The following is a 12016-nucleotide window of genomic DNA, read 5'->3' as shown; positions in this document are numbered from 1 at the left end:
TATGAGCACATCAGCCTGTGGCTTCGTTTTTTTCTGTAATTGAACTCCTTTACACTGAAGCAGTTCGGTTCTAATAAATGTCTAGTACCCAGAGACTATATTTTAAATGGAAGTTTAAGCACACACTTTGTTTCAAAAAGCACTAATCGTCGCCTGTCTCAGTCTGTATTTATGAATGTTGAAAGTTTCACATTCTGAACACAAGTTTGACTATTAATGATTATCAGTGCATATTTTGATGTGAAAGCCTGTAAGGAGAATGCATACTGTATGTGTATATGCCAGAGTGTATGTGTTAAAGCTCTTTAATCGCCCCCAGTGGAATCAAACCGGTCACAATGAGGTCTTTGTAATGAGTGCAGAGACAGCAGGTGATAGAAAGTAAGTACAGTGTACAGACTTATCTGCATGTATGTGAGTGAGTGTGTTTATGATTTTGCACAATGTGGATGACCTTTCCCCTCTGTGGGAATAAAGGTTTTCTGATTCTGAATCTGAAATGCTTGGGGTAGATGGTTTGCATGCATAGGTATTTGATTAAGGATAAACAACAAAAAAGGCAATATAAGCAACTCAGGTTGCAGTTTCTTTTCAAGCCTGAGTTGCTCCATCACCACGTACAAATATGGATTCTGAGCAGAGCCCAGTCTCCTCAGCCAAGTTGACAAAGCAGCATCTGTGCTGCGCTGGAACAGGCCAGTGGGGCACCGTCAGTCGCTGTCATTACAACAGCCGTTTACATGACGCTATGCCCTGAAAAGAGCAGCTGCACTCACACTGGCAATGATGCAGATGAGGATTCTGTGTGAGCAATTAAATGTGTCATATTCCTGCTTACATGTATGACTTAATTCTAAAGAACATAATGTGGACATCACAAGTTGTTTTATCCATACGTTTTGCTCTCTGTTTATTTGCTCTCACCCGCATTTGCTGTGTGGCTGTAAAGTGTTTGTGTACAGTAAGTGTTGGGGGTTTTAAGAGAGGAGAGCGTGGTCATAACAATATGTGTACGTGGTACGTTTGAATCACTGTGTTCCTGCATTCGGATGCATGTGCATCCCTGTGCATACATTTTCCTATTTTGTTTGACTTGGCCATCATCGCCTCCTGCTGTTCGCCTGTTTGTGTTACCCTCCACTGAGGCTGAGACTTGGACCTGTAGTGCAGCAGGAATGACTAAGAAGGACATGACACATTCTCTGAAGTGAGTTTCCCCGCACTTCTTGGCGCTGTCCGGCTCTGGCTGGAGGCCTATAGGCACGGATAAACCATGTTTGTTCCAGCTTTCATCACCAGAAAGTGATATTTGTTGGGCTATACATCTAAAGTGTATTAAATTAAAATTCAAGAGAAAAAGCTGAACTCTTGCCAAGTTGGCCCTATGAAGGATTAGTGGGAATATTAGGTGGAAGGGGAGGTGTATCTCAGTAAATGAGCACACAAACATTCAAATATAAAAAAACAAACCTTCCTCATAAGTATTTTTTGTGTCGCATTCAAAGACAAAAATATCTCTGACACAAAACCTCTTTGAAAACTCAGTTGGTGGTTTTAACTGACTTTTTGTATGTTGTCATTGGAGTATCGACTTTCACTCAAGGCTTATACATTGATGAGGGTAATGGTCATCTTGCAAGCCAATAATCTTGATATATTTAAAGCCAATAAACATCAGAAACTCATATTTTTTGGGTTTCACAAACATTAGTTGCCAAAATCAAATACAATCCTTTATAGAGTGCATCACTGGTCACGGGTGGTCCTTGATACATGGCATTCTTCACTTTTCCTTCTGTATAATTGCCCCTTCCAAAAAAATTACTTTCAATCCGCTGCAAAATTTTATGAGGTCTACCTGAAAACCTTTCATAAACACAACGTCAGGTAGATTTAGCTTACATTTGAATTTACACGGTGCTGTCAGGTATACCTGTTTGTATTCACCACAAAGACCCCATCTGGAGAAGGCTGACCGTAGAAGAAGCTTGAGCTATGTTTTGTGGTCAATGCTAGCAGAGGTATGGTTCTTAAAATCACAAACCCTCATCAAGCCACAGTTATGGATTTCATCTGTATCACATTACTAACTCCTAGCTGCTCTGTGATTTAGGTGTTCCTGCTCTGTGTATGTTTCTCAGTCTTAACTGATAACAAAATAGCGCTGTAAACTCTGCTGTGTTTAAAAAAAAAAAGAAGAACAAAACAGCAACCCCTCCATAGGAGCCCCCTCTGAGATGGATATCACACTAACATGAATGCTAACAGAAAGCAGGATCACTATCACAACTGGCTACTGTGGGGCCCAGTGGCTCGAATCCTGACAAGGCTGATAACCGGTGGAGTTTAGAGGTTCATTCAATATCTTTGCTCTTGAAAAAGCTAAAAGATAGTGTCCTAGCGTCTCAGATAAAACAAGGGCTAGTAAAAGCTTGTTTTGGAAGCACATAGTCTATCAATTTTAGAAGGCCTAAAGGACCTATAAACAGTAAAATAACTATTTATGAAAATAGAAAGATATGATTAGCGAATACCATGGTTTTTGTTTTCCCCCATCGCAGACAAAGCTATAATAAACCTTGAAGGTTTACCGACCCAGCAACAATTGGCAGCTAAAAATGATAGCAAATAGCATAAAATGAAGGACAATCCCAAATATACAGGACTGTCTCAGAAAATTTGAATATTGTGATAAAGTTCTTTATTTTCTGTAATGCAATTAAAAAAAAAAAAAAAAATGTCATACATTCTGGATTCATTACAAATCAACTGAAATATTGCAAGCCTTTTATTATTTTAATATTGTTGATTATGGCATACTGCTTAAGAAAACTCAAAAATCCTATCTCAAAAAATTAGAATAGTTCCTCAGACCAAGTAAAAAAAAAAGATTTATAACAGTAAAACACAATCAAACATTTGAAAATGTCCATTAATGCACTCAGTACTTGGTTGGGAATCCTTTTGCACGGATTACTGCATCAATGCGGCGTGGCATGGAGGCAATCAGCCTGTGGCATTGCTGAGGTGTTATGGATGCCCAGGATGCTTCAATAGCGGCCTTTAGCTCATTAGCATTGTTGGGTCTGGTGTCTTTCAGCTTCTTCTTCACAATACCCCACATATTCTCTATGGGGTTCAGGTCAGGGGAATTTGCAGGCCAATCGAGGACAGTAATGCCATGGTCAGTACACCAGTTACTGGTGGTTTTGGCACTGTGGGCAGGTGCCAGATCATGCTGGAAAATGAATTCCTCATCTCCATAGAGCTTTTCAGCAGACGGAAGCATGTAGTGCTCTAAAATCTCTTGGTACACAGCTGCATTTACTCTGGGCTTGATGAAACACAGTGGACCAACACCAGCAGCTGACATGGCTCCCCAAACCATCGCTGACTGTGGGAACTTCACACTGGATTTCAAGCAACTTGGATTTTGCTCCTCTCCAGCCTTTCTCCAGACTCTGACGCCTTGACTTCCAAATGAAATACAAAACTTGCTTTCGTCTGAAAAGAGGACTTTGGACCACTGTGCAACTGTCCAGTGCTTCTTTTCCTTAGCCCAAGTCAGACGCCTCTTCCGTTGTCTTGAGTTCAGAAGTGGCTTGACCATGGGAATACGGCTATTGTAGCCCATTTCCCGGACACGTCTGTGAACAGTGACTTTTGATACCTGGACTCCAGCTTCAGTCCACTGTCTTTGAAGCTCCCCCAAATTCTGGAAGCGACTCTTCTTCACAATGCTGTTAAGGCTGCGGTCATCTCTCTTGGTTGTGCAGCATTTCCTGCCACATTTCCCCCTTCCAACAGACTTTTTGTGGATGTGCTTTGAAACTGCACTCTGTGAACAGCTTGCTCTTTGAGAAATTTCTTTTTGTGTCTTACCCTCCTGATGGAGGGTGTCAATGACGGTCCTCTGGACAGCAGTCAGATCAGCAGTCTTCCCCATACTTGTGATTTAGTTTACTGAACCAAGCTGAGTGTTTTTCAAGGCTCAGGAAACCCTTGCAGGTGTTTCGAGTTAATTAGACGATTCAAGTGATTCGTTGAACACCCTACTAGTATACTTTTTCATGATATTCTAATATTTAGAGATAGGATATTTGAGTTTTCTTAAGCTGTATGCCATAATCAGCAATATTAAAATAATAAAAGGCTTGCAATATTTCAGTTGATTTGTAATGAATCCAGAATGTATGACATTTTTGTTTTTTTAATTGCATTACAGAAAATAAAGAACTTTATCACAATATTCTAATTTTCTGAGACAGTCCTGTATTCCTAAGAAAAACCCCACAGCATTGATTAGAACAGATAATGTCTCATCTACTGCTATGTTCCGGGAAAACCCACGGATGTAATTCAGTGCCATTCCTCAGCCAAATATGCCTGTGACTGCCAACATTGTTTATTTAGCCTTAATCATCTACTGTCTCGTATTAAAGACAGTTCTTTTTTTTAACTTCCTTTGTGTCCCTTTCTGAAATTAAAAACCTCACAACTCCCAAACCCCCTCTACTTTTCCATTCCCATGACAGTCAACAGAGCCAAAAAGCCAGCTCACTATTTATTATCCCCTTTATGAACCGGAGTGCAAGTCTTGTCTGTATAAATACAGGTGAAATGAGAGATCTGCCTGAAGGACGTGGATGTAGGTTGGATTTAACAGGACATGCCATAGTTATGTTACTGTCACTTGAACTTTAATCCTTATTCCAGAGGACTTGGCACGCATCTAATATTTCAAACACTGCCTGGTGAATGTTGTTAATATAAGCACTAAATCTCAATTAACAACAAGAAGGCATATCATGTGGCTCCCAAGGAGATTTATATTCTATTGCAGCCAGGCTCAGGGAATGGAGAAGGACTATTAGGGAGGATTTAATACAGAGTCTAAACACACTGTACACGTTACAGCTCATTAAACAGTCACCAGCTCCACACACAGCACCTGTAGTGTTTCTTCACTGTTTTATCAGTGTGTACTGGCGGTGATAACAACTTCACAGGCAAGCAAAAGTGGAGAAAAAAAATCCCTCTTGCAAACATTGGTTGATTTGCTTTGCACACTTATTAGACTCGAACAGTGAGTTTGGTTTCTTTAAAAATCTATTGCAAATAATCCCTCACATCCCTCAAACTGAATTTGGAAGGATGGCTCTGCCTTTAATCCTGGTTAAGACTTGTCTTTGAAGGATTTCAGTGCATTGTATGTATCGGTAACAGCGAATTCTGGCCTTATTCTGAAAGCATATTGAATATGTCAGAACCTGTATAGGGTTGCACTTAAATATATTAGCGAAGTGTTTGTAATCTAATGTCATACTAGTTATTTACAAAATGATGTTGCAGCATTAAAATTAAACTCAGAATGACTCGAGTAATGTGTAAATCAGCTGTAAGGAAGCATCTGCGGCTCCGACAAGTATAAAAAATCACTAACATAAAAAGTATCATTTTAAGGTAATTATGTCTGTCATTAAAAGCATAAATGATTCAATTTGAGGTTTGTTGCATTTAGTTGGTCCATTTCACTATGTAACAGTTACTCCTAAAACGTACTTGGTCAATTTAAGATAATATTCTTTACTTAAGAATGAGTTGACCATTTTTTGTATCTGTTTAGTGATGCATACATCCCTACAAAGTTAACACATTCAGTCTTACCCTACCAACAGCTGGTGGGACTGAATCAATATGAGCAATGAGTTTTTAACCCTTACCATGTCCTTGTCTGAGATAAATGAGCATTCAGACCTACACTGACCCTTGACCTCACAGCAAGGTAGTGCCTTTTTATTCTTTTCAGACAGCAAGCGTTCACATGAAGTAGGGAACCAAACACGTATGGAGCCTACATTGTTCTCAGGGTAACCCGCTGCTGTCAATCCAATCCATTACTCCTCTTCCTCCTCCTCTTCCCAACTGTGCCTCTGCCATCCTCCAGTCCCTCTGTGAGGGCCTGACAAACCGCTGGTTCTCTGAGCCAGAGGCCACCACCCTGACAGCACGCAACCCAAGCATGACTTCAAAGGACTTTGCATTTCACCGTGGGGTATTTTTCATCCAACTTAATTCCTTTAGTAATTTTCTACAAACTGTGAATCTAGAACATGTAAGTGGTTTCACAGTAATAATGAAACAAATATTAAAGTATTAAATCTGCTGTTTTGATTAACAGAATATGATTTTTCAGGGCAAACATTGTCACAGGAATTAAATGTTCAGACAAATGCTGCAGACTGAATACATTAAATTATTCAATCAAAGAAGGTTTTCTGTTAAAGTCTTTGTCTTTGGCATTGTCTAAGGCAGGGTTCCCCAGACTACGGCCCGCGGGCCGCATACGGCCCGCCACGCTCCTTTGACCGGCCCTCCACCTCTCTGCACCTCACCATTTGAACTGGCCCAAAGAAGAAAAAAAAAAAGAAAACAATTATAAAATATTTTTAAAAATATTTTATTTTAGTTGTCCAACTTGTTTTGTGAAATAATAACATGACTCTCCAAACGAGGGCGGTAATCGCTGTTCATTCCGTCACCTGAGATTAGAACTCGAGGCCGTCAGTATGTAGTGGCCATGAGCCAAACAGTGGAACTGTCAATCAGATCGCCAGCGCCTCTATCACGCTTTAAAAGCAACGTTATGTAACGTTCTGGTTGACATCTGTTACATTTGCATCTTGTTTTTTTAACACTCAAATATTTTTTTATTAACCATTTATATTTTATATAATTTAATATGTGTGTCTGTATTATTTATATGACGTATGTTTATGACCGAATTTCCGCCACCTTACAAGCTGATCGAAGTCATGCGCAGAAAATATTATGCTACAGTTGAACAGCAGTGTAATGGCGTGCAGTAAAGTGAGGAAAATTGACAGAGTGTCAGGTTTTTAAAGAACAATGGACCAAGGATTATTTTTTTGTTCCATGGAAGGACCGTGCCATTTGTATTATATGTAAAGAAAATGTGGCCGTCTTTCAAGAATTCAACCTTCGCCGCCATCACGAAACCCGGCACAGAGAGTATGCTAGCTTGAGCGGGCTAGCGAGAGATGATAAGGTTCGGCGTCTGAAAGGCGGACTAGCTGTTCAACAGGATGCCTTCCTTCGTCAATCCCGGGTCAACCTGGCTGCTGTCCGAGCTAGCTACAAAGTAGCTAACCTACTGGCTACCCACGGCAAGCCGTTCACAGATGGAGAATTCGGGAAGGCCATGATGCTGGCTGTGGCCGAGGAGGTGTGACCCGAGAAGACAGATGCCTTCCGTGGGGTGAGTCTCTCAGCACAAACGATGACGAGACGAATTGAGGAGATGGGGGGAAACGTGTTTGACCAACTGAGAGAGAGAGCCGCAGAATTCAAGTGTTTTGCTTTAGCCATGGATGAAAGTAATGACGTACAGGACACGGCACAACTGTTGATTTTTATTTGTGGAGTCAACACACGTTTTGAAGTGTCAGAGGAGCTGGCATCACTGAGAAGCCTAAAAGGCACAACAACTGGAGAAGACCTGTTTGTCGAAGTGTGCAAAACAATGGGCGAACTTGGTCTGCAATGGGCTAATTTTGCCAGTGTCACTACAGATGGTGCGCCTAGCATGGTCGGATCTACGAGGGGTCTAGTAGGGCGCTTGAACGGCGAGTTCGAGGAACGAGGTCTCGCCCCACCGATTCAAGTCCACTGCCTGATTCACCAGCAAGCGCTGTGCTGCAAAGTTTTGAAGTGGGAGTCTGTGATGAAGGTGGTTGTGCACTGTGTCAACTACATCCGGAAAAATGGGCTGAAACACAGGCAGTTCCAGGCCTTTCTCTCCGAGCTGGGGTCTGCTCACCAGGATGTGCTGTACTACACCGAAATCCGGTGGTTAAGTCGAGGCAAAGTATTGCGCCGTGTCTACGACCTGCTGCCCGAAATCAACACCTTCCTCCAGTCTAAAGGTGAAACGGTACGGGAGCTGACCGACCCGGAGTGGAAATGGGACCTCGCGTTTTTAACTGATGTGACTGAACTGTTGAACCACCTCAACCTACAGCTCCAAGGCAAAGGGAATCTCATCAGCGACATGTATTCCCACATAAAAGCATTCGAGGTCAAACTGCAGCTCCTTGTGCGACAGGTCCAAAAGCTGGACTTCACACATCTCGCTGCCACCCAAAGCTACTGCGCCGAGAAACCAGCCGCCCCTTTCCCAGTCGCGAAGTGCAAAGATGCCCTGGAGATGCTGCAGCGAGAGTTCAGTGTGCGCTTCCGCGAGCTTCATGTCAACAACAAAGACATAAGTCTGTTCCAGAACCCCTTTGCTGCTGACATTGACGACGCACTTCCCTCTCTTCAGTTTGAACTAGCCGAGCTGCAGAATTGAGATGTCCTTAAAGACGCATTCAAGCCTGACCACCTCCTTGAGTTCTATGCTGAGCTACCAGAGGGCACTTACCCAAACATTAAACAACATGCTCTGAAGATGTGTACCGTTTTTGGCAGCACCTACACCTGCGAGCAGACGTTTTCCCGCATGAAGCAAATAAAAAATCCAACGAGGAACAGACTCTCAGATGAACATTTGCATCAAACTTTGAGACTGGCAACCACTAGGCTACACCCAGACATCGGACTTCTCACCAGCCAGAAGCAAGCACACAGTTCACATTGATATGGTAAATATACTGATTTTAACTATTACAATTTTATATGGCTGTAAACATGAACTATGATTTTTTGATGAAATATGATTAATGTTTTTAATGAATTTTAATGAATAATGCTACACTGTATTTGTAAAATCACATCACAAGGAACAACAGGCAGCATATTTATGTAATTTACTGAATGTGTCCAATGTCATCCCTTTATGCCAGGTTTCCAGGCAGCAAGAGAGGGGACTGCAACTGCTGACCTCAAAGATCACTGCCCATCCATCCTTCCTTCCACCCTGGCTACAAGTACCAATTCAGTTCACCTACTGCCCATATTGCTGACTTCCCATTCTGTTACTCTCTTCTAGTTTAACCTGCCGAGGGTTTACTGCTCAGTCTCTCCTCCCAATCTCTTCTCTCAGCATCTGCCTCTCCATCGTTGTCTCTCTCTCTCTCTCTCTCCCTCTCTCTCCTCTCTCTCCTCTCTCTCCTCTTTCTCCTCTTTATGCACTGCCCCTCATCTCAATCTCCTATTTCAAAGGGATGATAATTGTGCTGTAAAAGTGTTTGGGTGCTCATTGCATTTTCACCTTGAACAAAAAAAATCTCACCTGAATATACAAATAAGAGTTGGTTAGTTGATATATTGTTCACCAAGTTTCTTGTCTTGATGATTTCTCATCTCAGTGTAATATAGGCCTACCATTTCTATTGTATCACTCATAAACTGTCAATCACCATGTTTTTCTAACCTTTCCTTGCTATTGTTACATGGTTGTTATTAGAAAATAAAAGGAATGCCTGTGGTATTTCAAATTGAAAAACATGTGAAGTACTCACTTCTTTTGCAAATCACTTGTAATGATGAACTATTTTGTGCTAGAAATTATGGCTATAACAGGCAGTGGCCTAGTATACAGCCCACATGATCGATCCCGGCCCCTCATCACAGTCAGGAACGATAATGTGGCCCCCAGAGAAAAAAGTTTGGGGACCCCTGGTCTAAGGTAATTGCCAAATATTGTATGTTTTAATTAAAATACTTTGGATAGATCTCAAAACCCATCCAACCCAAACCCCTAAGGTTCATCTTAAAACCTGTGTGTAACATTTGTTAACTAAATGTAATGATCCCAGCCATTTTAATTATTGCAAAAAAAATTATGTTGCATAATTTATTAACACTCAATTATGTAAACTGAGTTTGTTTAAGCACTCCTACCTCTGAATGTTTTCCAGCCCCCTTGGAAACTCCCCTTGCCACTTATGCAATCATTTATTATGCAAGGTATTTAATTAGTTATGCTCACTGAAAGTAATACAGGTCAGGCAATGTGCTATTTTGGCAATATTTGATACTCAAAAGACACATCCTCCACTCCTCTCATTTCTATTTGTTGACAAAAAAAAGTATTTTATTGGCTTGGTAGAGTTTAAAAACGTGTTTGACTTGTACTGAGACTATGAGAAGTAAAGTTGAACAATAGTCCAATGGAGTATAATTGAGATGGATTTTTGTCAGTTGCCTGTGCCTCTTCTGACATTTATTGAAGGTATATGTGTCTTTATGGCCTAATGTGTGATTGTAAACACACATGTACTGACTGTTTGCATGTGAGTGATCCTAATCGTCTCTCTTGCTTTTGTCTGTCCAGTGTGTTTGCTTTGCTCTGACATATGGTGCCACGGCCATTTATCGACACTTTAACTAGACACACAGGCTGTTCGGAATGTGTGTGGGAGAGGACAGCCCTGAGCTAACAGACTCTTCTTCCAAAGTCATCTCTGTTTACCTGCTATTGTTCACAGCTTCTGTGTGTAGATGAAGAGAAAGGAATGATCTATGTCTGTAGTGACAACAACAAGTGTTTGGGTTGCAGTGGCGCCAATACGTTTCTTTATCCTGTGGAATCAGCTGAAGCCCAGAGGCGCTGACTCCACAGCAGTGTTTATTTGTGGAAACTTTGACCAAATGCTAAACTCCAAATCAAAGGAGGCTGTCTATGTAGTGAATTTCATGTGATTATTCATTGTCATGCTCAAAGTCAAAGCTTTCAGGAAATGATACATGCAAACACGATATTTTTCTTGTTAAAAAACATCCAGTAAGCCAAGATTTCCATGGGAAGACACAGACATCGCTTCTCAATGAAGTCCAAGTTGCCCCCTAGCCGTCTCCTTCTCCTCCTTTTATCCCTCCCCTTCCTCTTCCCTGTGCTGCATCTGATATTGTTGATGTTGTTTTTCTTTCTTTCTTCCTGAAAAATGAATAGTGGCTCTGTCAGGTTGGGGAGTGCGGGGTTCTGGGTTGTCTCCTTCCTGTTGCCTGTCTTATCTCGTGCACAGATCCTGGCCTGGTCTGCCTCCGTGTCAGACCTCTGTTCGCTCACCCCCCCTACGGAGATAGACAGTGGGGGTTCAGGGGGTTTGTTTTAAAGCACCCCTCTATTTCATTTTCCATGAGAGTTGAGAGCAAAAGCAGGAAGTTTCAACCAGCTCCTTCCTCACCAATACCATACTGAGACACTAGCTGTAAAAGTTTGGTTTGAAATGGAAAGACGTAAGATACCAGATAGAGAGGGAATTATGGGGGGGGCTTTTACTTGAGGCCTCAACATGAGGTCCTCATTTGTTCCCGGGGCCATTACTGTGACAGACTGTTTACAATCATCGACAGGTTAGGTTTACTTAGGGATTTATGTTATTCCTTTAGCTGAAACGAATAAACACTGCGGACTGTTTTCCACAACCATGCTGTTATAAATTAATAATGCTTGCCGGGGCCACAGGGCTTACTTTAAGCATGCTAAAAATGTGTGATCTTCTACACTCAAATATGCTCTAATTCTTTCCCAGAGATGTGGAATGAAAAGTAGAGCAGCTCTAATCTGTGCTGCTACCAGTGCTGGACTTTCCTTTACCCACTTTATTTTCACTTCAAATAACTCAACACCCCAATAAGAAGTGGTACTTCACTCATGAGAAGTCCATTGCCACTGGGTGGTGCAATATGAAAGGGAAATTAAACATATAATTCAATAACCTTAAATATATTGTCTTATTTCTATGTGCTTCTGCAAAACTAGAGAATACATTTCCTCAAAATGAAAGCCTTTATTTGAATCCCCACTATTTCATCAGTGACATCTCATTGTCAGGTTTAAAAACTATTATGATAAAGTAATCAAAACTTGACAATAAATGTATTTAGAATTGGTGAATTGGCAAAACCTATGATTTAAAAGTGGAATTGCTGTGAGAGTGGATTGTGCTATAGAACAGTTGCTTGGAAGCTTAATTGGCAAGTTCCTATTAAATCTAAAACCTAATTCAAACAAATATTAGATTGGTAGTTTATTAGTATTTATCTATTT

The 12016-nt window shown here is 41.2% G+C and overlaps 1 long non-coding RNA gene across 6 annotated transcripts in view; it reads left to right on the top strand.

Annotated features, from left to right (window-relative positions):
• LOC307026720 overlaps positions 1-12016 on the top strand; it is a 197170-nt gene that overhangs the window by 45838 nt on the left and 139316 nt on the right. The window lies entirely within an intron of this gene.

This window comes from Notothenia rossii (genome assembly GCF_949606895.1).
Source record: "Notothenia rossii genome assembly, chromosome: 12".
Lineage (NCBI taxonomy): Eukaryota > Metazoa > Chordata > Actinopteri > Perciformes > Nototheniidae > Notothenia > Notothenia rossii.
The sequence above is the reverse complement of the archived record's forward strand: the minus strand, read 5'-3'. Positions and strand labels throughout refer to the sequence as shown.